The sequence below is a fragment of the Oncorhynchus mykiss genome, chromosome 21, assembly GCF_013265735.2.
Source record: "Oncorhynchus mykiss isolate Arlee chromosome 21, USDA_OmykA_1.1, whole genome shotgun sequence".
Lineage (NCBI taxonomy): Eukaryota > Metazoa > Chordata > Actinopteri > Salmoniformes > Salmonidae > Oncorhynchus > Oncorhynchus mykiss.
Genome location: NC_048585.1, coordinates 31,144,986 through 31,168,752, shown reverse-complemented (window position 1 = coordinate 31,168,752; position 23,767 = coordinate 31,144,986).

Genomic DNA, 23,767 nt, shown 5'->3' with positions numbered 1-23,767 from the left:
TGTTAAGGTAAAGTTAATTAAAAGGCCTTATAATGTAAAACCGTAACCAGACATATTTTACATCTACAGTATTAATGTTTGTTTATGTTGTCTTGCTGTCAAAATAACAAATTGCCGGAATTTGAATAATATTTGTACTTAGAGGTAATCGGGAAAGATATGATTGAAAAGGTAAATAAAAGCAAAAGAGAACGCTTTAGAAATCCTATCCAGGCATCAATCCTAGCCATAGAATTCAACAGTGCAGTTCAGCCATGCCAAGAAAGGCGTGCAAATCTATGTAAGTATCTCACTGTTTGCATAATAGATTAGAAATTAGCATTTTTGTTCATTTTCCATGTATGCACAGCGCCTGGAAGAATAACACTCCATGCATATCTGATCAGCCTGCTTACAATTTTGCGCAGTATATTATTTGACAATCTAAAATGTGTAATTTGCATGAAATTGCTTAATTAAAACAGTCACTAGGGGTATTCATTTCTTTGTCTGGCGGTGAAGTGGAGGGGTAGGCAGAACAGGGGAGATGTAAAACGCTGTCAGATAGGACTGTCAGTAGAGAGCCAAAGGAAACGGCGCCTGCCCGGCCGCACGGCGCCTTGAATGGTGTGATGGCGTGATGAAGAGGATAAGACCTGCCCAGCTAATTTGGGTTCGACTGGTAAACGACGGCCCTTGCACTGGAAAGATACCATAGGGAGGGGAGAAAAGGGGAGAGGAGGGAGGGAGAGGGAAGGATGGACAGATGAAGGGGGGGGGGTCTGGACATTGCTGGCTCGGTGCCATCCCTGGTATCAGTGTTTTCCTCAGGGTGACACTCAGCAGCTTGTGTAATAATACCAGATACCAGATACAGTATCAGAACGTACAGATATTTAATTCACTGTTATCATGTTTGTCAGTTTACATTGCTCATTAGGTTGTCATGGTGTACTGTATAGATTTGTGCCATGTATAATTCCTTGTATGACAATTGACTATAACTGTATAATAAGACTTCATTCATTGACTGTATATATTGTTTCCCTTGTACTACAGTATATGCATAGAATATAGTTATAATTTAAATGGGATGGAGACTATTATGATTGGTTTCACAACCAAATCTATGGGAGAATCCACAATGTGGGCAGTGAATCGAAAACAATCATTCATTACTTATTGTCCGTTCTTTAGTCAAACGTAGTACTGGATGTCATTACAGTGGAGGAAAGGGCAGAGCAAGATGAAAGATGAAACAGCGATTTAGAAATATACACAGGGAAAAAGTATTGGCGGAGCATGACAAAGAGTGAGATGAAATAAAAAAAAATACATTTTTTTACAGTCGGCTGTGTAGTCTGCTGAGCTGTACCCTTTGTCTTAAATATCAAAGGCAACGTTAACATTTCAATAATTCCACGACCACAGAAGGAGATAGAAGGGCACAATGAAAGAAGAGACCGAATGGGTGTGAAGTAGCACATATCAAAATAAAGAGCGAGGGAGAAAGAGTAAAGAGGCCTTTTCCCTCCCTCCTCACATCAGTGCCTTTGCTGTGAACTGGTTCAGATTCACAGCCTTTGTACCATTCAGGAGATACAAAAGCGCTGTGTGGCGCTGTACAGTTGAGGCCTAATTAAAATCCTTTAACGGACTGTGTGAGAGAGAAGTGGGGAGAAAGGAGGAGAGGGAGTGAGGAGAGAACAGAACGAGAGAGCAAGAGAGAGGTGGGGGGAGAGAGGGGGAGAAAAGGAGAGATAGAGGGAGTGAGAAGAGAACAAAACGAGATAGAGGGGGAGAGAGAGAATGGCATACATTCAGGGGCCAGGCAGGTTCAGGAGGGGCCCTGTCACCAGGCAGCAGAGGGGAGGTAGGGGTGCAGGCTAGGCTCCATACTGCAGACAGCTGCTCAGTGAGCTGGCTGGCCCCAGCCCTGACAGCCCCTTACAGTGCTGCTGCAGCCACAACGCCCAATTTCACACACACGCTAATTGGTCCTTTGATGTGATGTCCCTTGAAAAGGTGGTAGAGAGATGGATTTGGAGGATCTCTCCTTTCATCCACTGGTTCCCAGTGTTTATTTTTGAAAAATGTATGAGTTTTTTTCTTCTGTTCGCTTGATCCCTCTTCAAACCTCGCTACAGCATGTCACCACACTGTTAGCTCGCATCATGGCTTCTCTTCGCAGGGTCATAACTTCTCAAACTAATTTTCAGTCACTCATTTCCCCAGCTGAAAGGAAAAGGGGAGGGGGAGACCAATCAGTGTGTGTACATGTACTGTATGATGCAATGTATGTGTTAGTGTGTATCAGCTTGTGTACCTGTACTGTAGTAATCAGACTGTAGCAGACATGGGTGTGGTGAACCCCCTGCCACCATCACTGATCAAATGGAACAACAAGGGCAACTCCTGCTAATGCAGGGAGCTGTTTAGCAGCCCGGCCTCCTTTTGAAATAATGATGATAATGGATTCAGTTCCGCTCATTAATGGAGTCCGAGTGCTCATTAGAGCCCACAAACAAGCTGGCCTGTCAGCCACTGGAAATGCCAAGTGCCCCTACCTACCTGCCTAACGCCAGCATCTCTCTATTTGTTTGAGGAGGACCATGTTTTCGCCATTTTAGGAGGACCATGTTTTCTCCCCTCTCTGTGCTCCAGACCGCCCCTCCAGCCCTGCCGACCTCCCTCCGGCATCAAAGCAGAGGAAGGCAAAGGAACACACACTGGCAGGGCCCTCAACACCGCCTCCTCTTCCTCTCCTCTCTTCCTCCACTCCTCCTCACTTCCTCTCAGGGTCACAAGATCAAGAGAGTTGAAATCGATTCCATCTTTTCTGTCCCTTTAGCCTTGTATTCAAAGCCTTTCAAAGGCTGTAGCACATGTTTGCACCTACTGAGCAGTGGAGAAGAGAATGGCATTTACTGTTTTAATCCTTTTTCTATGTACAGTTGTTGTTAATTTGATAATTTTCTCTCATTTCCCATTGCGGGTTGTAGATTTGGAAAATAAAAGCTCCATTGTATGAAATGAGGGTTAAAAAAATAATGATTAGAAATGTGCTCTCTGTTATTCATTCTGACATTTTGGCTCTTCTTTCCTGTGTCTCTGAGTCGTGTGTGATAATGACTGTGACCAGAGGAGGAGGTTCTATTAATCTTATCCTCCTGCACCTCTGTCTTCCCTCCTCACACTTAACGGTGACACCAGACAGGCAGGCCACTCCCTCCCTCTCCTGACTGCGTAACTACAATATCCTCTCAACAAGTAGGACACCAAGGTGTCCTTTACTGGATATCACAGGAGATTGCAGGTTCTTCGTCTCAAGACTATTTTCTTTATTTTACATGCAGTTGAATTACAGTATTTGTTGTGTTCAAGTATATCTGATCCTGTAGTTTGGTAGTAATTAACTTCCCTATACCATATGTTGTTTGGTAGATATGCTGATTTCACTATACTTCTGCATTGCTTGCTCTTTGGGTTTTTTGGCTTTTTATTGGTAAAGCACTTTGTGACAACTGCTGATACATTTGAATGATTGATTCATGAAGTTGATTTGAAGCTAAACATTTTTGCTGTAATCATTTGATGATCTTTTATCACCAATTTACCCATTGCTGTTGGATCAAACATGTTTGAGGTTATAAGTAGAGCAGGTTTAGTGAAAGCAGGTTGCTTCTGTATTGGCAGCCTTCACCTCATTGTGGCAAATCAGTTCAAATCAAATGTATTTATAAAGCCCTTCTTACATCAGCTGATGTAAAGTCACAAAGTGCTGTACAGAAACCCAGCCTAAAACCTCGAACAAGCAAGCAATGCAGGTGTAGAAGCACGGTGTCTAGAAAAAACTCCCTAGAAAGGCCAGAACCTAGGAAGAAACTTAGAGAGGAACCAGGCTATGAGGGGTGGCCAGTCCTCTTCTGGCTGTGCCGGTGGAGATTATAACAGAACATGGCCAAGATCCACAGAATATGAAGAAATACATTTGATTCTATTGACTGTTTAACGTTTCCTTTATTAATCATATCCCCTTCAAACCTAGTCGTGCAATATGTCAGATACTGATGCATATCTGCTAAGTTTTCATAAATCTGAAAGTGAAATGACAACATCTTGTCATGAAATAGAAAATATCTTTGGTTTTCAGAGAGGATGTCACACCCTGATCTGTTTCACATGTCTTTGTGCTTGTCTCCACCCCGCTCCAGGTGTCGCCCATTTGCCCCATTATCCTCTTAGTATTTATACCTGTGTTCTCTGTTTGTCTGTTGCCAGTTTGTCATGTCTCGTCAAGCCTACCAGCGTTTTTCCAATACTCTCTAATCCCTGTTTTCTTGTTTTACTGGTTTTGACCATTCTGTCTACCCTGACCCTGAGCCTGCATACCGTTCTGTAATTTTCGGACTCTGCTCTGGATTACTGACCTCAGGCCTGCCACCTGTCTTTGTAATAAACTTTTGTTACTTCGAACTGTCTGCATCTGGGTCTTATCCTGAGGTCTGATGGTGCGAACTGGCCATGACTGACCCAGCAGACTCGGACCAACTCCGCAACGCCATCTTGTCCCAAGGAGCCACCATTGGGAGACATGAGGAGTTACTTCGAGGTCTTCTGGACGGATTCCAGACCTTGGCAGGACGTTATGACTGTGCCTTGAATACATTGCTAGAGCAATTCCCTGGATTATCTGTAAGGCAGCCGACCATGGCAGTAGCCTTCCAGCACCCCAGTCCACCTCTGTCAGCAGTGCGTCGCTCCAGGCCACTCCGGCTTCCCGAGAATACCGCTTACCTCCTCCGGAGCGCTTCGCTGGAGGGTCAGGAACCCGTCGAGCGTTTCTTTCCCAGTGTTCTTCATCTTCGAGCTTCAGCCCTTTCCTTGGACCGCTCGAAGATAGCGTATCGCATAACGCTAATGTCCGGTAGGGCTCTCGCCTGGGCTACGGCGGTGTGGGAACAACAATTTGCCGTGTGTTTCAGCCTGGAGGAGTTCGTGGCTGAGGTGAAAAAGGTTTTCGATTCTCCATTGTCCGGGAGAGAGGCTGCCTGGAAGTTACTACAGCTACGCCAAGACTCTCACAGTGTGGCGGACTATGTGGTTGATTTCCGCACGTTTTATGACGCGAGTGCCTGGAACCTGGAGTCCCTGTTCGACACATTCCTTCATGGATTATCAGAGGAGGTTAAGGACGAGTCTCGCAGCCCGGCAGCTGCCTACGAATCTCTATTCACTCATCGCCTTGACCATCCGGATCAATGGCCGGCTACGGGAATGTAGGAGGGAGAGGATGTCTGCCGACTGGCCTTTTTCAGGGGCGATGCAAGTCGGCAGAGCTAGGATGTCTCCAGCCGAACGCTTACGCAGACTTAACACCCAGAGTTGTCTGTATTACGGAACCGCCGGTCATTATGTGTCTACAGTTGAATTCTGAAGTTTACATACACTTAGGTTGGAGTCATTAACTCGTTTTTCAACCACTCCACAAATTTCTTGTTAACAATCTATAGTTTTGGCATGTCGGTTAGGACATCTACTTTGTGCACGACACAAGTAAGTTTTCCAGCAATTGTTTACAGACCGATTATTTCACTTATAATTCACGGTATCACAATTCCAGTGGGTCAGAAGTTTACATACACTAAGTTGACTGTGCCTTTAAACAGCTTGGGAAAATTCCAGAAAATTATGTAATGGCTGTAGAAGCTTCTGATATTTAATTGACATCATTTGAATCAATTGGAGGTGTACCTGTAGATGTATTTCAAGGCCTACCTTCAAACTCAGTGCCTCTTTGCTTGACATCATGGGAAAATCAAAAGAAATCAGTCAAGATCTAAGAAAAAAATTGTAGACCTCCACAAGTCTGGTTCATCCTTGGGAGCAATTTCCAAACGGCTGAAGGTGCCACGTTCATCTGTACAAACAATAGTACATAGGACCACGCAGCCGTCATACCGCTCAGGAAGGAGATGCGTTCTGTCTCCTAGAGATGAACGTACTTTGGTGCAAAAAGTGCGAAACAATCCCAGAACAACAGCAAAGGACCTTGTGAAGATGCTGGAGGAAACAGGTACAAAGTATCTATATCCACAGTAAAAACGAGTCATATATCGACATAAGCTGAAAGGCCGCTCAGCAAGGAAGACACCACTGCTCCAAAACCTCCATAAAAAAGCCAGACTACGATTTGCAACTGCACATGGGGACAAAGATCATACTATTTTGGAGAAATGTCCTCTGGTCTGATGAAACAAAAATAGAATTGTTTGGCCATAATAACCATCGTTATGTTTGAGTACTCTGGTGGATCATTTTTATTCTCCCCTTACTCGCACCCCTCTCCATGCCCTCCTGCTGTGGGGCGACCAGTCTATATCTCTCCGGGTTCTCATTGACTCTGGGGCCAACAAGAGTTTCTTGGACGCCACCCTGGTGTCTGAGCTGGGCATCCCAATTCAGCAGCTCTCCAGCCCCCTGAATGTTAGAGCACCTGATGGGCGCTCTATAGGCAGGGTCACCCACAATACTACTCCTATCCACCTGCATCTGTCTGAGAACCACAGTGAGTCTATACAGTTTATGCTCATCAAGTCTCCTCAGGTTCCCATGGTATTGGGGTTTTCTTGGTTCCAGCACCACAATCCCCTTATCAACTGGACTGTTGGTATTATCGTGGGCTGGGGCCCATTCTGCCACGCCCATTCCCTGAAGTCCTGCGCAGCCTGCCCGGGACGTCTTCCTGTGGGCTCGGAACAAGCCTCATACATCTCCGCCGTTCCCGTGGAGTACCAGGTTTTCAGCAAGGCCTGGACCACTTCACTTCCTCCGCATCAACCCTATGACTGCGGGATTAACCTTCACCCGGGCACTACACCACCCCGGGGACAGCTGTATTCACTGTCGGGTCCAGAGACTAAGGCTATGGAGACATACATCAAGGACTCCCTGACTGCAGGGGGTATCCATCCTTTTGCCTGCCTCACCGGTGCATGATTCTTCTTTGTGGAGAAGGACAAAACCCTGCGCCTTTGCATTGACTACTGGGGCCTCAATGACATCACGGTTAAGAACCGCTACCACTCTTCGCCTCGGCTTTCGAGCCGCTCCAGGGGCCACTATCTTCTCTAAGTTAGACCTGCGGAACGCCAACCACCTGGTACAGATACGGAAAGGTAACGAGTGGAAGACAGCCTTCAACACTGCTAGCGGACATTATGAATACCTGGTGATGCTATTTGGTTTGACCAATGCTCCTGCTGTTTTCCAGGCCCTGGTTAATTACGTTCTCCGGGATATGTTGAACCAGTTAATCTACCTCGATGACATCCTCATCTTTTCCCGCCCGGCTCAAGAACACGTTCTCCTGGAGAACCAGCTGTTTGTCAAAGCCGAGAAATGCGAGTTCCATCACTCCACCATCTCCTTCCTTGGATACATCATCACTGCTGGGAATGTGTAGATGGAAATGTTCCATTCACGTGGTCCCCAGCTGCCGGGCATTCCTGGACCTTACTTACCACTTCACCACAGCTCCCACCACTTTGTCTCAACTCCCGGCAATCTCGATGTTCACCCAGTTCAACTTCACCATCTCCTACCGCCGGGTCTAAGAATATTAAGCAGGACGCGCTTTCACGCCGCTATTGCCCCGCTTCTACATCCTCGGACCCCGAGACCATTCTTCCTACCTCGTACCTGCTAACTGGATGTTTGTCCCAGACGCTGCTCGCTCCCCGGTCTTGGAAGGGGCTCATTCTTCCAGGCTTGCCTGCCACCCTGGCTCCTGTCGAACCCTGGCCTTTGTGCGACAACGCTTTTGGTGGCCCACCATGTTTCCGGATGTATCCACCTTTGTCGTCACCTGCACTCCTCGGCAAGCTCCGGCTGGCCTGCTTCAACCTCTTCCTGTCCCTCACCATCCATGGTCACATATATCCTTGGACTTCGTCACTGGTCTCCCTCCGTCGGATGGCAACACCCCTATCCTCACGGTGGTGGACAGGTTTTCCAATGCCACCCATTTCATTCCCCTCCTCACGATTCCTTATGCCAAGGAGACAGCCCTGCTCATGGTGCAGCACGTGTTCCGGATCCATGGACTTCCGGATCCATGTATTCTGGTGGACCGTGGTCCTCAGTTCTCGTCCCTGTTCTGGAAGGCATTTTGCACACTCATTGGGTCATCGGCCAGCCTGTCCTCCAGGTTTCATCCCCAATCCAACGGCCAGTTGGAGCATGCCAATCAGGACCTGGTAACGACTCTTTGGTGCCTCGTCTCGGCAAACCCCACCACTTTGAGCCAGCAACTCATGTGGGTGGAATATGCCTTGAACATCCTTCCCTGCTCAGCCACTGGGCTCTCACCCTTCGAGTGCTCCATGGGTTATCAGCCCACCTGCCTGCCTTTCTGTACTTTTCGGACTCTGCTCTGGATTACTGACCTCGGCCTGACCCCTGTTTTTGTAATAAACGTTTGTTACTTCAAACTGCCTGTATCTGGGTCTTATCCTGTGGTCTGAGAGGAAATTGCTTGGGTCCATCAGAACCTTACAAGAGCCCTGGCATATAGAACACTGATAATGAGATGCATAATATTCTCAATGACTATTTATCATGTAATTTTCAAGTTAGAATATAATGTACAAAATCTGTTTGAGGTGTGATTTCTCATTAATTCGTATGTTATCCATTCAATAGAATTTACTACCATCGTTTTTATTTCGTTGCATTATAATTTTCGACAAGAAAGATACTGTATCAATCACATTATCCCAATTACACAATGCCTCATAACTAGAAATATAACGTGGGTTTTCTGTTTTTGATGTATTTACTCCATCGACGCAACAGAAGAGAAGGAGAAGTTTCAAAAAACATTCGCCGCATTTCACATGAAAGAGACATTTGATCATATTTTTCTTATTTTTGTCTTAAAGAGAGAAGCTCACCAATGAAGTCACAGCCCATTAAAGTCAAGCAAAATTATCAGGGTTGCATTAGGAGGCTTTAAAAAGAGATATGTATCATGCATGTGGATATGCATAAACATGACGGAAGAGCTTAAGTAGAAAATGAGATCTGATGCCTTACTGAAGAAGAAGCCCGTGCTCGGAATGCATTTACATTTAAATATTCATATCATTATAATACTGAGGAATATGGAACGACTGTATGATATTTTATTGAGGAGGTTTAAAAAATGAATGCTGTCCCTACTCCTTAATAAAAAAAAACCTGCCTTGCCTTCACTCTAAGTAGTCAGACTGAAAACTGAAGGTTCTCTCACTCTCTTTGGTGCTGTCTGAGCCAGTGAAGGAAGACCGTTACAGGTCCTTCGGTGCCCATTTCTTTACCATGGTGTCTATACTCAAAGCATTGTCTTTAAAAGCCCGGTTCCAGCATTGTTTGCTTTTTCCTTGAGTTGGCCTCCCGTACAGACACATGTGTGTGTTTTTGAAAATACTTTCAAGGGGTTTGCTTCAGATGGCTAGATTCACTTATACATGCACATACTATACTGCATAACGAATACACATATTATAAGTTCAGACACGCATGCACGCGCGCACATACACACACACACACACACACACTAGACATTCACACAATTATTGATGCAGTGCATTATGAGTGAGTTGTAGTGTTAGAGTGAGTTGTACTGTTAGAGTTGTAGTGTTAGAGAGCCAGTTTTAGGCAGTGTGGCGTGGGTTGAGATTGGTCTCTGACATTAAGCTCATCAGAGGACAAGGAGACAGGGATGGGGTGCTTAGGTATCTTTCTTCCTGCCTCAAGAGCTCAGACTCTTGGAAACCGTGTAGAAGTAATGTTGTTGTTTTCTCTTCCACGTTATCCATTTAATTCAATGTAAAGATGATATTTGGGTACTCTCGTTGACCAGAATCCAAGAGTAAGTCTACAGCATAACGTATAGCAATTCAGTACCTTATTATCCATGCACCACATTATCATCCATCGTTCTTTTATCCTCATTTACAACCTGGCTTTAAACAATGCCGACCTGAGGGCCTCTCACGCCAAAATTCAAAGTATTAATATCTATTCAAAAAGAAAAGCGAGATGGAGGTGGTGGGAGGGAGGAGGAGGAGAGAAGGAAAAATAAATTGCATTCCCTTTCCTAACAGGAGATCTCACTAATTATGCTGTTTGAGTCTTTGCGAAGGCTGCGCCAGCGTCTGTGTGCTGAAAGGACCTGCATGCGTTAAGTGAACCCTGAGACTAGGGGGCCTCCTGCCAGAGCACAGAGCAGGTTGGGCTGTCCCAGATCCTGCCTGTTGTTAATTATCTTTTGTTTGCCCTTGATAATCCGCCAGCCCGGTGTGCCCGTAATGAAAGCCTCTCTGATTCACAGACTCTCTAAGTGTAAAAAAACAATGCCGTTGTCATTACCACATCATCAGAGCATTATAAATAATGAATGAAAGGGCTGTCGCATGCATTAAACAGAGAGGCAGGAGTTTATGAAAAAGACTTGTGTGAATTACTACTATTATTACTTCTCTTTTGATGTAGTTCATCAGAGTAATTTAAAAAAATTAAAAAGCAAGGAAGAGAGGATTCTTTCCTTCATGAATCGTTACAGAATGACATTTATGTTTACAAGGAAGTCGTGTCTCAAGTCAATGGTGCTTTATGTATTATTGTAAATACATTTTTTTGTGAAAACATTCCTGTTGTACATTCCTTAGGAAGATCATTAGGCTTGGCTTTATTTTCCACATGGCAAAACTTTAATATGTGACCTTGTATGTGTGAATATGAATATGTGCGTGCCTGCGTGTTAATGCTTTCCTGTTTGTGTGTGTGGCTGTACGTGTGTGTGCTTGTGCGTGTGTGTTCGTGCATGCGTCACAATGTTTAAAACCCTCTGTGTGATAACCTAGCCATTAGAAGTCAGACTCATATTTCCACTCTTCTTTGTCCCCGATGTCGCTTTATGATCTGCATAAATCTGCCAGAGAAACGTATCAAGTCGCAACGTTCACACCTGCTCAAACCTATTGGACCATTAGTTTATAACTCCACCCTGGCCTTTTCTGTCAGAAAACACACACTGAACGGCATTGGTTATTTGTTACACGCTCATGAATCAACCTTCTCTTTGATACGAGTGTCATGATAAATATGCAGAAACAAAATGGCTACCGTCTTTAAGCCTGTCCTCGGTGTCAACATGGTGTTTGTGATACGCCGCCTCAAAGGCTTTGTCACGGGATTATAGTGTTGAAGGGAGGGCTGGTGTGTTAGAGGAAGGTAATTATCTGTATGTTAATGGAACATCTCCCATTCTTTATGGGTACGTCTCCTCTGTCTCCCTCTGTAGCACCCCAGTTCATGTGTTTGGTGGGGGTTGGGTTGATATGACATGTATAGCAATGATCCTCATTTGTTCGGGGGAAGTTTTCAAACTGTGGAAACGATGTTATTACACTTCACCACAATCGCTGCTTGGTGTAATGTGCTATTTTCCATGCCAGGCACCGGATTTTCGCAGATGGAAATTAAGGGAGAAAATTGCCACTAACTACTCAATTACAGCGCTTGATGGTGGCGCTGACCCCGGTTGGCAGCAATGGCAACACCGAGCCAATCGCGTCGCGGCGCAGATGGCATTACATTAGAATAGGGAAAGAGGACAATTGCACATATTCATTGGAGAAAGAGATTGGAATTACCTCAGATGCTTTGGCTTCATATTGAACAATTAAGTGCCGCGATAGGATTTTATGGGATATTTTGGAGGCACGGTGCATGCTGGTTACGTAGAGGAAACAAAGGAACTGTCCTTGGATTTTGAATCTGACAATTAAATGTGTAATGTTTTAACTATGATATGTTGGTCACTAAAATCCTATCTTGAAGATTAAAAGAAATTTAAGAAACATTGTATTGTGTCTCCTGAACCTACAATTTACTATGCCATACCATGCCCCATCCTTAAAGACATATGGGTGAATTTTCAGCCCCTGAGTTCTCCCTTCCCAGTACCGCCTTGTAGAAGTCAGCCTAAAATTTATATAAATTGTCTTAAATTGACTCCAAAAACCTCACTGGCTTCTTTGGAACAGAGTTTCTACTCCGTTGCTATAGCCGTGTCTTGGCAAATGTTTATGCTGTACTTGCGAGGAATGAATCGGTGTGTCATGATTTAATCAGTGTAATATTTCACATTAAGCACATGTTTGTGCGGTGTGTCATATATTTACCCAGCTGGTCTAAGATCATCTCTATAGCACCACCTAACTTAGTAACGTAATTACTGGATTATTTTTCCAGGGCTAACTCTCGGTTACATGAACCTGCAACATTTAGCTAGAGTTCGTTTTATTGCTCCATTTTACCACCAGAGCATAGAGAAGACAAGCACAAATGCCAGAAATAGTCCCAGTAGAGCTGGTTGTACCTGAAACGTGGAAGTATTAGGATGTTTCTTGTGGTGAAGTGTCTCTGACAGTGTCTGTGACCTATAATCACAGCTAACCGCAGGAAGCCGCCCTGCGAATGTGTTTTCTCCTGCCAAAGCCCATGTTTTTACACTGTGGTTGCAGAGAGAGAAGTCTCACTGATTGTATTCGGGCTTTTGTGCTCTTATAGGCCACAGAAACCCCAATGGGGTCGATATACTCATAAATCTCTTGTTTATCACCAGATCAATGGCGGTACTCGAAAGCAGAGAAGTAGACTAATTGTTTTAGAAATAATCCTCCTTATCACATTGATTTCCAAGAAATTGATAATACTCTGAACCAACAAACTGGCGTAGAGAAGATCCAGTCAAGATGCTGAGGATGTGTGTGCGTGTGTGTGTGTGTGTGTGTGTGTGTGTGTGTGTGTGTGTGTGTGTGTGTGTGTGTGTGTGTGTGTGTGTGTGTGTGTGTGTGTGTGTGTGTGTGTGTGTGTGCGTGTCTGTGCGTGTCTGTGTGTGTGTGCGTGTGTGTGTGTGTGTGTGTGTATCTGTGTGTGTGTGTGTGTCTGTGTGTGTGTGTGTCTGTGCGTGTTGACAGGCAGTAGTGCTGATTGGAGTCAAACAGGGAAGGATCTGGAGCCACTTACCTCAGGCAAATGGCTGCAGCATAAGCAGCACTTTTTAGCCGAGGAGGGCACTTTTTGACTTTAAAGTTAAGACGCAGTATTTATTCCAGCATATCATTAATAACACTGATTCAGTGACTTTATTATCGCATTCTTTTCATCTGAACCTCACTGTTTGCCTATGCTTTGTCACTGGAGGGGGGCAAAACACACACCGTTCCTATTACATATTCAGTAGGAATAGGACATCAAAACAGTTTCATCATTAAAATGCTTACCATTTGTGGCCTTTATATGACTAGAATATACTGTATATTTAAATCCCCTTCCTCCCAGAGCCCAAAACAAAGGGTAGTGTAGTTCTTTATAGTAATAGAGAGCGGTGTCCCCAGGTTCCTGTGTGGGACTTACCTTTAGGGATCAATTATGTGGCCGAGGGCCCTTTTTAAAAAGAACTCCACCTGATTAAAACGCCAGCCGTTTCCCGCCGGTCCATTTGTATGGAGTGCCTGGCTCTCGCCACAGCTATTTATTAGCATATTGTATTTTTAAAGGTCAGTTTCTGTTATACACGGCCAATCTATCTGGAGTAGGTCACAGTAAGACATTCACTATCTATTGTTCTGAAACCGATTCTTTCTGTTCGAAAAGTAAAACGTAAAACGTATGCGCATTTTACCCCCTTCAGGCAGTACAGGAGTTAGTGATATTGATATTGGCCTGTGGATTACAAACCACAAGAGGCAATATCTGGCCCCTATTGTGGGGAATCAGATCGTAAAACACCATTACAGCCAATAAGGTTTTTTCTTTTACACCGGTGCATAAGGAAATAATCCCAGTAGCACCCAGGCTGTTATCTGTACATCAGTTGTCTCTGAGCGGCTTACAAAAGAAGGGAGCATGTTCAACACTGCCACAGATCAAAAAGGGCGAGGAGCTGCTTTAGGAGGTAGTAGTATGGAGTGTTCCCTTTTCCCTTCCTCTCAATGAAGCTGTTGGAAAGAAAGAGCGACAGAGAGAGGGTATCAAACAGTAGCATGGCCCTCCGCTCCATTGTGACGAGCAGCAGAAGGGACCTGTTTGGTGGGTGCTTCAGAAGTGGTAAGTGGTGCTGGGTCCCTGTAGGGTCTATTAGCCATCATCTGACTCCCACCGGCGTTGAGGGGAGAGAGAGAGTAGGGGAGACAGGAGGCCACTGTGTTGTGTTGCTGTGACTGATGATTTGAGCTTGGAGCTCCATGTTTAGGCTACTTCAACCATACTTTCTTGTCTTTATTAGCCTTCTGAAGGAGAGATTGGGGCCCTCTATTTACACACAAACAGGGACACTTTAACCAAGTCAGGCAATTCTGGATAAATGTGAAATGACATCTATTTACTGTAATGCTGTTTAAACCCCCCCCCCCCATTACTGTTAAAAATGAAATGAATTGCTGTCAGCTGTTGTCCGGTACAGTGCATGTTCCTTCTTGAATCCAACATAATTACACCTTCTGCTCCGACAGTCAGGTACAGTAAACAGCCTTAAGAACCTTCCATCAGGCAACAACAATGCAACATACTTGAAATCATAAATGTAATCATGGTATTGACTCTGATGGCTACAAGTGCAATTACTGTACCACATAGCAAGCCAGGTATGGAGAATTATCGCTGCCGTGTTGCTGTTTAGTCCTAGGCTTTTCCAAAATGGCACCCTATTCCTTTTTATAGTACACTATGGCACCCTATTGCCTGTGTAGTGCACTCATGTAGTGGGATGATAATGATTGCTTAAAGCTGTATTAATAAGAGCATCTGTGCTGAATCCATATAACAGCGTTTAGGACCAATAAATGTATCTCTCCAAAGGCCCCCCCGAAAGGTTTATCACGCTACTGTCTCTGCCCGTGGAAGGGAGAGACATAAACTATGACGCACTATGCAATTCAACAACTCTTTCCCAATGGAAATATAAGCAGATACGTAAATAGATTAAACAGTGGGACACTCTTTTCTCTCTTGGAGATTGAAAGAAATCCTCTTTAGCATAAACACTTTTGTTAGAAAACATAGAGAAGTTATGTTGTTGTGGCTAAAGATGCTTTTAAAGCGATTGCCTGTCGGTCGTTTTTAAAGACCGAGAAATCCATTTAAGCAGCTTCGTTTGTCAGGGTTGTTCTGGTAGTCAGAGAGATGCGGAGCTGTGGAGGGCTACACTCAGCAGACAGACAAAATATATGTACACAGACACACACTGAGAAGACAGACAGAATAGATGTCCTCGATCTGCAGACGTAAGGAGGATATACACTAAGTCAAAAGAAAAAGTACATAGGTGAGCATTGTAACTGATAAGACATCAGGAGCCAGGGTGGCAAAAAAAATGGCATTTCAAAAAATCCCTTTTGTCTAATTTAGGGAGAACCATGGGGGATGATCTGTGCATTTCGAGAGTGAGGGAGGGAGACACACTCCTGTTTTTAAATCATTTAAACAGATATTCAACAACTTTCACCAGCTTGGATGATTCTGCATTGATGTAGTGAGTGAGCAAGGGACTGTGTGTGTGTTTTATATGGGTGTGTGTGTGCAGTGTGTCTTTTCCTGTTGAAGGCTCACAGTGCGTCTGGGCTCTACCTTTCTGTCAGAGTGCTGGGTGGAGAGACAGAGGAGCGGCTTGCCAATTAATCAAAGTCAGATGTGGCTGAATGCCTGGAGTCAGTGCTGATCCCTGCCCCACCTAGCTCTGTTCTCCCTCACTGTCTGTCTGTCTGTCTGCCAAAACTATACCACTCAGAGCTGGGGAGAGCCTGCAGGGCTGAAGCTAACTCACACAGATATATATATATACATACATACACACACACACACACACACACACATACCATACACACACACACACACACAAATAGCATGCACACACGCTGCAGAGCTTTGCCAGGTTAGGTCCGACTGTTTAAGCACTCTGTTCATTCACACCGTGTTCACATTCAAGTACAAACGGATGTAGCCAGGACATGTAAATGTGCTGAAGTCAGATAGGTCTTATTCATCAGAGGCAAGAGTATACACTTGTCTGGCCAAGAGTTAGAGGGATTCTTTCACATCCTGTATGTGCCTGTGTTCTATGCATTCTATCCTACTTAAAGCACTAATTTAATGCACTGTACATCAAGCGACCCCTGGTTTATGTTAGTGTTTAAAAAGGGGCATACAAAAGAGAAAGCTGTAACAGCGACCACATTTTAATCTAGTGCAAATGATAATTCTGCACTTTAAACTGGAGAAGTGCTCTCTGCAGCCAGTAGCCAGTGGGAGTGAGCAGGACAAATGTAGGGGCTAAAGACAGGCTAATAGTGGTTCTATAAGAGCTGTGTAATTGCTATGGAATTGGAGTGGAAAGGGAGAACTGTCACAGCCTGTATCACAGAATGGGCTTCATACTTAGCATATCAGTATTGCTGTACAAAGTTACAACTAATAATTGCTACAGACTGTTTTTTTCTGTCCATTTTCAGTCATGTGATGTTTCTCCACTATGTCCAGTCTGTCAGCTATAGCCTCTGACATCCTGTGTGTGTGTGATATATATATATATATATATATATATATGGCTGATATAAAGACATTAGAGGCTCGTCGCTGAGGCTAGCCAGACGTGAAATCTATTCATTAATCAGAGAGCTAGCCTCGTCACATTGATTTCCTGTTTCACCATCTTTCACCGTCGGTCTCCGTTTTAAGAAGATGTTACTGAGGTTGGACCCAGGACACGTCTAAACTATCACTGCTTTGAAGGACTGATGACTTCCTATTGAAATGGTACTGTTCTGTTCTGTAACTGTATGTATGTTTGGAAGGACTGCGTGACCTTAATAGTTCTGTTCTGTGTTCTTTTCGCTAATGACAGTGACGTATCAACAATGCTTATGATCAGGTGTTACATTTAATTGGTTAAATGCATTGATTTATTGAATGGTTGATCAATCCATTCATAGATTAGTGTATTGATAATTGGGCAGCAACCGCCATGTTTTACCAGCCTCTCACTCACTCTCCAGCCGTGTATCCAGGACAATAAACATTATGTGGGGGGGGGGGAAGAACAACAAACTTGGCATTGCCCCAACCCTCTTACCCCCTTCCCCTCCACCCCCGCCCATATTTAACCCAGCTCAATTTACCCACCTCCATAAAACAATACTTGTGATCAGTGTGTAATAGCACCTTATTAACCCCAATTACCACAATTAAGCTCCGGCTGCCACTGCAGGCCTGCTTTGATGGCTTAATTAATCTGTGTTTGAGTGAAGAGGGCCATGGCACGTTGCTTTGTTGTGCCCCCCCCCCCCCCCCTCCACCAACCCATAGTTTCCCACCAACTAAGCATCAGGCCTGACCGAGCCATGTGCCCTTCGCTACCCCTCCACCCCGCTAACAACATCAACATCTGCTGGAACAAAACATCTCCTCTCCTCCACTCGCCTACACTCCTCTGGCTGGCAGACAAATGCCTCCACTCTGGCAGAATGAAAGGCAACCCTCTGCTCTGTGATGTTTCATAATGAACGCTACATGCCCCTTGGCATGGTGCCTGCCTGCCTTATTGGGGACGGAGGAGGGAGGGCTTGGATAGCTGCCCAGTTTGTTCTGTTCGTTTGCGGCACTCCGGCTAATTGCTTAATTGATGCATTGTTTTTACTGACGATACGGATTTCCCCCCCACATCTCACAGACAAAAGGCATTACACACTATTAGCCAGTCATGGTTCCTTTCAGCCGGCTGTGTTAAAGATTTAAGGCCTAATGTGATCGTCTGTTTTAATTGAGGCGAGGAGGCACTTGATGTTGCATAATACGAGACTGGATTAAAACCCGAACCACGTCTTCCTGTTTACATTCCACAACAGCCCCAGCAAGCAAGACAAACAAGGATCCTTCCCAGAGCTTGTTTATGGCGTTTACCCGACACATTTCAGCGGGAAAAAGCTTTTCTAATGCGCTCTTTGTCAGGCCGGGCATTAACCCTAAGTGACTGGTATATAATGATGTCTTTGCTGGGCCTATAACCCACTGTAACTAGGTATTTACAGAGGAGCCTGTCTCTAGTCGGGAGATAAATAAATACCATTTAGTTAGTGTGCTATAGTGTTGGAGCTCTTTAATTAGTAGGGTAGGGGTTAATAAAGGTGTCCTTTGGGAGAGGAGAGAAAGGCTGGGTGGGAGGGTGCGTGTGTGTATTGCCACAGGAGAGAACTCTGTTTAATGCATTCCCTTTTCTCTCGGAGTGTATAATTTCCTCTCAGACACACACACACAATCCTGCATATTCCCACTGAAGTCTGTGATAAACAGGTGTTTTTCCCCTCTATCCATGTGTTTGTCCCTAGACCCCTCTGAGAGCATTCCCATTCCAGGAAGCCTGTATGTCCTCCTGCCAGAGGAGAGACTGGGGAACAGTCGGGATAAAGAAAATAAAGCACCAGGCCACAGAGAGAGAGGGGGGGGGATAGAGAGAGACTCTTCACTTATTCATCATCATTGTCAGTGTTCGTCCTGAGTAGGAAACAAGCCCACAGAGCTGTAAACACAGAGGCAGAAGTCTGGAGTCACATCACAACCCGGGGAATAACAAGTGTAGTGCACTCACATCACGGACAAACACACACACACACACTGGATGTCAAAGGACTGACAGGGAAAGAAAGAGTGCATCTTTTGTGCTGTGGGAGGATGGGAAGTAGGGAAAACAGACAAGACAGTCTGGGACAAGGATCACATTGAGCTCCACGGTATGTAAATGTCTGTTACACCATTATCAAAGAAACAGAACAACTTTGATTCCGGAGCATGATAAATTGATTTCTGTACTTTCACTCTCCACTGAATATTAATTGAAATAGGTACATGAAGAAGAAAAAAAAGAGAACCTTTGTCTACTGAAGAAATGTGCTGAAGGATCGGATTTGGGTAACGTGGTCGTAAAAATAGCATCCCCTGCGAACACGTTTGCTATTATCTCTGTGTGGCAGCGCTGCCTGTTCGCTCCCCCCTATGGCGACGGACACAAGCATTTACATGAAGTCCGCGCGGGAGAGGAAATTACAAGTATTGGGATTTGCTTTTCTGCTGCGTTTATTGCATTATCATAATGTGGCAGGTCAGGTGACTGAAAAGAGACAGGGAGACTGCATCCAAGCTGAGGGAGTCCGGGAGGGTCTGAGGGACTCTGTCTCACCACTTTCATTTTCCGTGTCTCTCTCGCTCTCTCTATCGCTCTCTCTCGCTCTCTCTCTCTCTCTATCGCTCTCTCTCTATCTCTCTCTCTATCTCTCTCTCTCTCTCTCTCTCTCTCTATCGCTCACTCTCTATCTCTCTCTCTCTCTTTCTCTTTGGATGTCATCTGCACCACCATTTTGCGTCCTCTTCATCTTCACTCCCTCTCTGTCTCCCTCTTTCTTTCTGGCTCTCCCTCGGGTTTCTTCTCTCTCTCGCTCTCTCTCAGGTGTGGGTCTGTGGGTTTCCTCCCAACTCCAGGCCTCTGGAGAGCAGCATAACCACACAGGCTTGGCTCACTGGGCCTGTTACTGTAGAGCTGCTTTCCTCCCTCACCTCTAGGACCTGCTCCTTCCACGCAGATGCCTAGTGATACCCCCCTGTGTGCGTGTGTGTGTGCATTCAGATCCAATCTGTGATTTTTGCTACAGCAGCACCCTCTCCTCTCAATGCACTCTAGCCACAGCTGTTGTAATCTGTTAATGAACACACACATGGGAGGGAGAGGTGGAGGACATTAGGGGGAGTTTTTACATTTTAGGGCTGTTTTTTAACATTTATTACAACACCTGTGCAATGTAATGTGTGTGCAGAGTGTTTCCGTTGTGGAGGCATTGATATGTGATGGAGCTTGGGCTTTTTGCACGCACAGCACAAAACACACACACACACACACCAACACACCAACACAGACCTCGAATCAGATGTGTTGCTAGCTTACATCCATACTTTTGTCAGTATTTACCTTGTTTTCTTCATATTGAGTTTTTTCTAAAGCAGATGATTTGTTTTCCCCCCACCATGCCAGAGCCAGAGTGTATGCCCACTCACTCCATTATTCCTTCTCATCTCCCTCTCTCTTCCCCCTCGTTATTTCACTTTCCACTCTTTTGCATGGCTCTGCCTGTGTGTGTGGAGATGTGGCGGTTTGATCATGGGTTCTCTGTTTGAGCGCTAAGGAGGTGATTTGTTACAGGAGACTCACTACAATGTGCACTTCAAAAGGCCCCTTCAGGATGCTGTGCTCTCCACGCTCTCAGAACCAAATCAATGAGAGGGAGGGAGAAGGAGAGAGAGGGCCTGCTTCGTGTACGTTAACACTGAGAGAGAGCAAGAGTCTCACCCCTGTTCCCTGGGTCCCGCTCATACATTATGTCCTTTGAATTGTGTGCACCTCATTAGCCAGTGGGTTATGTTAGCAGCTGGTAATTGATTTGGCACATATTCATCATGTTTTGCTTTTGCTCTCCTTTGTGTCCAATCGATGCTCAGCTTTCATTTCTAAGTAGCTCATGTTTTTTCGGGCAAACAGACTTCACATCAGCGACTCACTAACTGCACTTGTAAGCCAGCTAACTTACCCAAATATTCTAAAATAACTTCAGTGCATATTCAGGGCTAATTGACTCAGCAATCAACAACACAGATCAAAGTTTAGCTTTCTCTGTGAACCATAAAGAAAATAGTTATTTCTGGTGTTTTATCAAAGTTAGCTGGCTAACTCACTGAATCTGCTTTAGTATACCCCTCTGCTTGCCAAGTTGATCAAGGCTTACTGTAGTGTGAAGTATTTGTCTCTAATATTCATTTCCATCCAGAGAAAACAAACTATACAAAATGTCACATTCTGCAATATCTTTTCTGCAATATCTTATGTTAGCAGCTTTGAGTTCTCAGAGGGCTGATCAAATAGTTTGTCTAGATGATGAAAACCCTGCTGCATGCAGTTTTCTCTAGCAGGGGAAAAAAAAAGCAGCAGAAACCATCTGCATCTCGCTTGTGTGCGTCTCCCTTAACGAACGAGTCACAATCAATTAGCTAGCAAGATATTCAAAACAACATTTAGCATTTACAGCTACCATTTACCATATCAGAGGGGAGTTGTTATGAATATTATAACATCATGGGTGTTTATGGTAAGTGTGTTGCTTATCTCTTTAAACTGTTTAGAAATTCTAATGTGAGGTCTTTGGACTCCTGCCGTTTGGGTTTGTTAGTATTTAGCTGGGATGGGCGGGGAAGTGATGGGGAATAAGCAAGAGGCCTGGAGAGATTGCTAACTCAGACCTCTGATGTGCAAATGAGCTTGGCTCTCGATTAGGTTTTTATAAAACAGCAACATTGAATATGAATGGATTGTGGAGGAAACATGTTTATTTTGGCTAAGATTATCATACTGTACTGATTTAGTGTAGTGATGAAATGATGGCCTCTTGGTACAGCGGCGAGGGTTATGAAATTACTGTAAATCTCTGTTCTTTTCATTGTTTGTTGTGCTGTGTGGGGAACTCTGAGACCTATAGCGCTGCACTGCAAGTCTACTAGCTAATGAGTTACAAACTTGCTCCAAACCAAAATTAAATACTATAACTACAGACCACTATTCAATGGGGGTAAAACTGCAAAACTTCCCCAGAGGCCCACACTGTGCCTTGTTTGATTTAAGCAACTTCCCACACACGTCAATGCAGACCAGAGCCCAACTGTTGGTTCCTGGATGTCTTCGAGTGTTCCAGCCGGTAAGTGTGTTTGGGCAACATAGTTTGCCCGTTGGTTTCCAAAAAGACACAGCATGATCGTTTCTCCCTTCACACAGGAACAGCTTGAGTCAGACTTTGATTAAAAAAGGAAATAGGATGGAAGCTCAGCTCAGTCTTCTCTTCCTGGGCGGTAGGAGCCCGTCAGGGCCTGGGGAAATCTGATTGGGATCTGGATGATTTGACTAGATGAAGATACCGTCGTAATTAGAGACATGGTAGAGCGTCACTGTAGATAGCAGCTCCTTCCATCCAGGCGCTCGCAAAACAGAACTGCATGATGGGAGGAGAGCTTAGATAGGTGGGCGGGATGGGGGTGGGGTAGACAGAGGCAGTCAGTGTACTAGAGCCTGTGTGTGACTGTTATGCGTCTCACATCGTGTCATATTAAGGACACCAAAACACGTGTAATGGGGTGGGAGTCATTTAGGAGCCCTGGATAAACATGAGCCTCACTAATTACTGAACTGTACGAGCGCCATTACTTTTAGACTTCATTTAGTCAAGCTAATTGGCTGAAGTCAGACCAAGCTGCCAGTCTAATATAATCACTGAACAATCTCTCTCTCTCTCTTTATCTCTCTTTCTCTCAGATCGCTCATCATTGTCAACTTTGTTGAAAGAACTAAAAAGGTATTAATTTGGCTTTTCCTATTTTGATAGGAATTAAGAAAAAAACAAGAGTTAGCTAATGAACTAATATACAGTGACAGGTGCTGCTGTATGTTATTAGCTGAGGCCTGTCCAGATTAGACTGTTTTTCAGAGCTGCATTCTTCAGGTGAAAAATAATTCCTCTGTGTGACATTTCAGAGACTGGCGCCCTCGGGGCATGGAGACAGAGGAGAGCGGAATCGGACAGGGTAATTGCACCGAGGTTTCCCCTTACTAAATTAACCTCCGCTCGTGGAAATTTATTGGCCTGCTGTTTTTGAAAATTATTTAAACTTGCAGTTATTTCCGATGTTGAGCGTCTTCTGGGAGCTAGCGCTCTTTGTTTCTGACAGACGCCTGATTATGTTTGAGGGGGATGTTTTGGAGAGGCCACAGGGCCGGAGGTAGTTCATCTCAGACAGGCTCCTAGCTTTAGGAACATTTTAACTGCTCACCTGTAGAAATATACACATGGCTTCATAGCCTTGATGACTGGGTTAAGTCAATATGCTCGGGCAGGTCAGAGCGGGGACATATACACTGAGACCAGAGACAAAATTTAGCTGTTTTCTTTCTTTCACTCTGTTTGGGTACTGTATCCCCCCCTTTTTTGTTCCCTCCATCCATTGCTCTCCAGTCCTCGGTTCTGCTCGAGACCGTGCTAGTTTAATAGTGGTAATAATAGTGGTAATTATAGCTTGCATTTACATTGCACCTCTCGCTGCGTGGTCTCAGGCCAGCTCTTGTTATGGGGGTAAGCTCATTCAGCGCAGCCAATGTGTTCTGTAGCACCTGGTTGCTGTTTCAGCAGCACTGATTTTGCGCCAGAACGCTCCCCGCACGTTTGTTACCCCGTCATAACTGTCACCGCTATGCGTCTACCCGAGATAGGCCTCCCACCTACACACACACACGCACGCTTGCCGCATACGGTCTGAATGAGTGCCCTTTATTGCACATTAAACAGGATTGTGCGAAAATCTAATGTGCACAGTACTAATACTTGAATGGTGCAATAGAATATAAAGACATGTTGAGCCATTAGTTTCTTGAACCCAGGTGACGCTTTCGATAGGTGTTGAGATAAATGGGGACATATCCCTTATACACCTTTCTTCCGCTCATATCACCCCTATAGCATATTCAATTATTTATTGTTCAGTACAGGGAGACTAATGCTCGAAGGTGCCCCTTTTGATGGTGATGTGCCCCGGTACTGAAATATGTCAGCCATCAGGCTATTGAAGCGGGGACGCTTTTGAATAAACATCCATCCTGGAC